General features: G+C 38.9%; 1 pseudogene; it reads left to right on the top strand.

The window, feature by feature from the left end:
• The first annotated feature begins 1,196 nt into the window (after nt 1–1,196).
• On the top strand, nt 1,197–3,094 carry LOC137963287 (pyrophosphate-energized vacuolar membrane proton pump 1-like; annotated as a pseudogene).
• Nucleotides 3,095–5,804: the final 2,710 nt, after the last annotated feature.

The raw sequence follows: 5,804 nt of genomic DNA, 5'->3' as shown, positions 1-5,804 counted from the left end.
TTCAACGGGAAAGTAGGAATAAAAAGAATATCAGTGAGCGAAAGTGATGGGGTGACAGAAGTGGAACCTTTCCCTTGGACTTTGGTTTGTGAACCGTCAACTATGCTTACAAACTTGTGTGAAAGACTCGGAGATAGAGAATGTAATAATTTTTTGTTACCTGTAAGATGCTTTGAGGCTCCTGAGTCAATTATTCAGGATAAAGATGAGGCAGATAGCATACCTGAAGAGGTAGTGGTAGTAGTAGTTATGGAGAAACTAGGATAAGAACCTAGCATTGTCTTCTTTTTTCTGAAATAATTCATACTCTTCATCAGTAATATTTTTCTATGCTGCTGATTTTGTGAGATGTTCGTCTTTTGTTTCACTTATAAAGGCTTGATTAGCCCTTGTCAAGTCTGACTGTTCATTGGCTTTATAGCATATTTCTTTATAATTGCCATATTATCCACAGTAAGTGCATGCCCTATAACGGCATTGATCTATAGTGTGGAAAAGTTTTTTACAATGAGTACATTCTTTCCCATCTATTCTGCCAACATAATTCCTCTCCAACGGTGTTGAAATTGTTCTGTGAAAATTTTGGGGCTGCGACGCAAGAGGGACATTTTTTGGGGATTCCGGGAATGGAAAACGCAAAATTTCTATGGGTGCTGATTTATTTTTTGGTTAATGAGAACAACATCGATGTGTTTGTTCATCGTAAAGTTGAATTCGTTTTTTCTAATTTTTTGGATAATATGTGTGCTGCTGCTTGGGCCCTATTCGTGTCGAATGGGATGTCTTCTATTGTGGTGAATGACTGCAGAAGCAGTGTGGCGGTTTAGGGTAATTTTTACAGCAATAACATTACATTTAAAATAGTTGTGTTAATTTTTTTGGATGAATTGTATGATGCTCGACCATTGTTTGTCATAATTTTTCAACCTGGTGTGCCTTTTAGTGATGAAGATTTGAAGAAACTATTTGGTGGGTGTGGAAACATTACATGCACTGTACTAATGAGAGAAGGGGATGGGAAATCCAAATGTTTTGGATTTGTTACCTTTGAGAGTAGTGCTGTATATAATGATAAGAATGCATGCGTGCTAAATGATTATGCTATTTGAGTTCAACCTAATGTTGGGTATGCGGAGAAAGAGGAATCAGTGCTGCATGTTTCTGCTATTAGAAGTGCCTCAGTTGAGACTGCAGAAATGAGGTGCAGCTCAACCAAGTATTTGAGGAATTTCAGTGGACTTAAAGCAGCAACAAGTGTGAAATGTGAATCCGAGATGTCCTTCTTGGGACAGGAGAGCAGTGCTGCACTTCAACATTCCATTGTTGTAAAATCGGCAAAACAAAATTATACATTTGACTATCATCTGCAGCCTCGAGCCTCAGGTTTCAAAGTGGCCATTCTAGGTGCTGCTGGCGGAATTGGACAGCCCCTTGCCCTTCTGATCAAAATGTCACCTTTGGTTTCAGCTCTCCATCTTTATGCTATTGCACACGTTAAAGGTGTTGCTGCTGATCTCAACCACTGCAATACACCGTCTGAAGTCCTTGATTTTACTAGTCCTGCTGAATTAACAAACTCATTGAAAGGAGTGGATGCTGTGGTCATCCCGTACGTGGGGAATGCCCAGAGGCATTCAGCAAGGGAGATGGAATTGGAGGGACAGTTTGCTGACATGATATTCAGATTCTGCTCAGATTTTGCAAATGCAGCAACTGCTTCTAATGTAGCCAAGTACCAGAAACTTTCTGAACAACTTCAGCTTCAAATGGAACAAGATTTTAATATTGGATCCCCCGTCATCGCCAATATTATCCCACATGCTGTCTCATGGTTTATGGGAGTGGCTGTTCAGGTGACGAGTTTGATGATATAGAAGGGGATGAGGATGTAGATGTTGCAGATGTTGGTGCTGATCTTGTTGGAAAAGTTGAGAGAAACATTCCTGAGGTTGACCCAAGAAATCCTGCTGTGATTGCTGACATTGTTGGTGACAATGTTGGAGGTATTGCTGGAATGGGCTCTGATCTTTTTGGCTCGTATGCTGAAGCTTCCTGTGCTGCCCTCGTTGAGGCATCAATCTTTTTTTTTGGTATTAACCCTGAATTGACTGCAATACTATATCCCCTCCTAATTAGTTCTTTGGGTATTATTGTCTGTTTGATCACTACCCTCTTTGCTACTGATTTCTTTGAAATCAAAGTAGAGACATTGAACCTTCTTTGAAGAAGCAGCTCATCATTTCCACTGCTCTCATGTTTGTTGGTATTGCTATTGTTAGCTGGATTGGCTTTCCATGGTCCTTTTTAATCTACAAGTTTGGAGCCCAGAAGGTTGTGAAGAACTGATAGTTGTTCTTCTGTGTTTCTGTTGGTCTATGGGATGGACTTGTCATTGGGCTTGTAACTGAATACTACACCAGTAATGCTTACAGCCCTGTGCAAGATGTTGCTGATTCCTGCAGGACAGGAGCTGCCACAAATGTGATCTTTTGGGCTGGCTTTCGGATATAAGTTTGTCATTATTCCCATTTTTGCAATTGCAGTCATCATTTTTGTCAGTTTTAGTCTTGCTGCTATGTATGCTTTTGCAGTGGCTGCTCTTGGGATGCTGAGCACCATCACCACTGGGTTGGCAATTGATGCATATAGACCCATGAGTGACAGTGCTGGAGGTATTGCTGAGATGGCGAGCATGAGCCACAGGATATGTGAGAGAACCGACGCCCTTGTTGTTGCTGGAAACACTACTGCTGCTATTGGAAAGGGCTTTGCGATTGGTTCAGCCACCTTGGTGTCTTTAGCTCTTTTTGGTGATTTTGTGAGCCGGGCTGCAATTTCAACAGTGGATGTTTTGACACCTAAAGTCTTCATTCGGTTGATTGTGGATGCAATGCTTCCATACTTGTTTTCAGCCATGACCATGAAGAGTGTGGTTAGTGCTGCTGAATCTTCTCAATCCCAGGGGGCTAGTCATGATGTTGTGGCTGCCATGCGGGCAGAGTGTAGGCAGTGCCATCTGGAACTGAGGGCAGGCAAAGATGCTGCTTGGAGTGATGTAGAGAGATTCGGCACGCATTCCTACATTCGACCATAAAAAAAGAAAAAAAAGAAGTTTCTAGTGGGAATGTTCTAATTTTGGGCGTCCGGAGGGCAGACATAGCTATCACGGATGCTAATTAGGAACAGGTGGAGACGTCGGCATAGAGGCCCTACTTTCGAGCTTGAGGACAAGCTCGTTCTTCTAGGGGGTGTAATGTTATGCACACAATAACATTATTATTTTAATTATTTTTCTTTAATTTACTTTATTTATTTCATAAGGCCACATGGGTATTTTTTGGAATATTTTATTTATAGGGGTATTTTTGTAATATTTTATCTTAAACCCTTACAGGGTGAACCCTATTTAAGGGGTAAGAGTAATGAGAAAAGACAAACATTGATTTTCGGTTAATTTTAGGTTAAACAGGCTTGGAGCTCTCCTTGACGAGTTCTAGGGTTTTCAAGCTTCCCTTTGGCTTGATCTTCATCTTCCTCTCCATGTCTCCCTACAATTCCACATGGTATCCCTACAATAACCCGTGGCAGATCCAGGACCGTAACAACGAATCCTTGTGTCAGATCCGGGACCATAACACCTTCCTTGGTCGTGTGGGCTTGGGCCCATCTTCCAATACTCTCCCTCAAGCTGGGGGTGAGAGAACATCATAAACTCCCAACTTGTTACAAATGATGTATAGGATCTTCTTGTATAAAATAGCAATCGTCCATATCTTCCAATACTCCCCCTCACATTGGTGATATCTTCCATGAGGCCCTGTTGGCATAAGATAGGTGAGAGTAAAATCAATCCAAGCCATATGACATTGCTCCATACTCCAGTCATAACCCATGATATATCTAGGACACACTCCTATCATTCTCAAGTAGTGGCTCTATATGCAATACTCAGAAGTGTATTAAAACTCCTCCATCACCGTGTCCCTCCACAGGACAACAACTCTCAAGTAGTAGGAGTAATAAATGTCAATTAAGAAGGGTAACGACTCTTAAAACACCCATATGCATGAACATGATGAACTTAAATTCCCAACTGAAGCAACACTCAAAAGGTTGGCCCAACGGTATGTGAGAGTCAAATAAAGGATGGTAGAAGAAAGGCTGCTAAATAACCAATGGGTAATGGGTAAAGAGGAAGATAGGATGTTGAGGTCACCACTTCTTCAATAATAATGTCTCATCTAAAGAGACACAATAGTAGCAACTCATAAAATTTGATACCCCTCACATGGGTACAGTAGTAATCTTGAGAATATCACTCTTTTGTCCCATGTTTTCTTCTGCCATAATATATAATTCAATGTAAAAAAAATTCTCCTAAATAATAATCACAAAACCGAGTAGAGTTCTTCAACTAAATCGGTTAATGGAGATGCTTAGCATAAAAGCTAAGTAATCATATTTCTGAAATCCAATGAATAAACAACCACTCCTACTAGGCTCAAGAACACTTTTCTTTATCAAGGAATCTTATTCCCACAAAATTATAACCTTTTATGCAGAAAATCTCAACATAAACTGATAAGAGTCAAAAACTTGCAAACCGATCAAACTGCCTTGGTAATTTCTTCTAATCCGAGATGTATAAATGTCAATAATCTCATAAGATGAAGATAGACATAAAATCATCTCTAAACCATCTTCTAAATTCAAAAACCAAGAGAATGAAGTAATAATATTAAGAATAAAAATACTTATCTCACAAGCTTCATTCTAACTTCACAAAGACCCTTCTACGAGTAGCTTTAATCATAACTTCTTAGAGAATTTTTTTGACGTGGGGATCCTAAATTTGATGCTCTGATACTATGTTGAATTTATGGAAAAGAAAAATACTTCATTGACTTATTGTAATCAGAGTACATGAACCTCTATTTATAATTGAAGAAGGTAGTAGAGTCCAATTACAATTAAACTACCTTTATCCCAGTTACACCCAAACTTTAATACTTAAAGATAAGTCCTAGCATAATTAAATTACTCAATATAAATAGAAGACTAACATGAGTAAAACACCTATAAACTGAAACTCTTCTATGAGATCCGCTTCCATAATAATTTTAGCTCTATAAGACTTCTTATTGTGTAGGACTCATCATGCCACCTCACGTGATCATGGTGGGTCCCACCAACTCGTGTGATCATGGTGGGTCCATATCTTATGGGCTTGGGTCCATCTTCCAATACTCTTAAATATGTGGGTTGTCCTTGGTTGGGTGGGCTTGAGCCCATCTCCCAACAATATGCATATATGCATTGTGATTTGAATTAAATTAGAAGAATTTCAATTTCTGAATTGTGTGGTTCCTCACAATTTATGTATGATTAGTTGAGGGTAAACTTGGGGTATTTAATTTGAAGATTCTAATTTAGGTTGGAGTGGTTTAAGTTCCCAAAATTCCATATACTCCAATTCATGCATAATTAATTGGGTATTGAGAAGGACTGTGGGAATGGAAGATAAAAAATAAATTATGTATGATCAATTTTTTTGAAATTTACAGTTTTATTTAGTTCGTACTAGATTAATTGGATATTGAATAGGGTTATTGAAATTGAGGGCCTGAAATAATTTATGCATGGTTAGGTTTTTTGAAATTCACAGTAGTTCGTATTGGATTTATTGGGTATTGAGAAAGATTATTAAGTTTAGTCTTGTGGTAAGCCAAGTTTGGCTGGAACAAATTACTTTCTAAAACTATCAGGCCTTGTTTGTGTTGGAAACGTTGGAAAAATATTTCTAG

Source organism: Aristolochia californica, unplaced genomic scaffold (genome assembly GCF_029961685.1).
Source record: "Aristolochia californica isolate CCGP_79_NKW_82.1479 unplaced genomic scaffold, dmAriCali1.0.hap1 SCAF_4, whole genome shotgun sequence".
NCBI lineage: Eukaryota > Viridiplantae > Streptophyta > Magnoliopsida > Piperales > Aristolochiaceae > Aristolochia > Aristolochia californica.
This window is presented reverse-complemented; position numbering and strand designations above follow the sequence as displayed.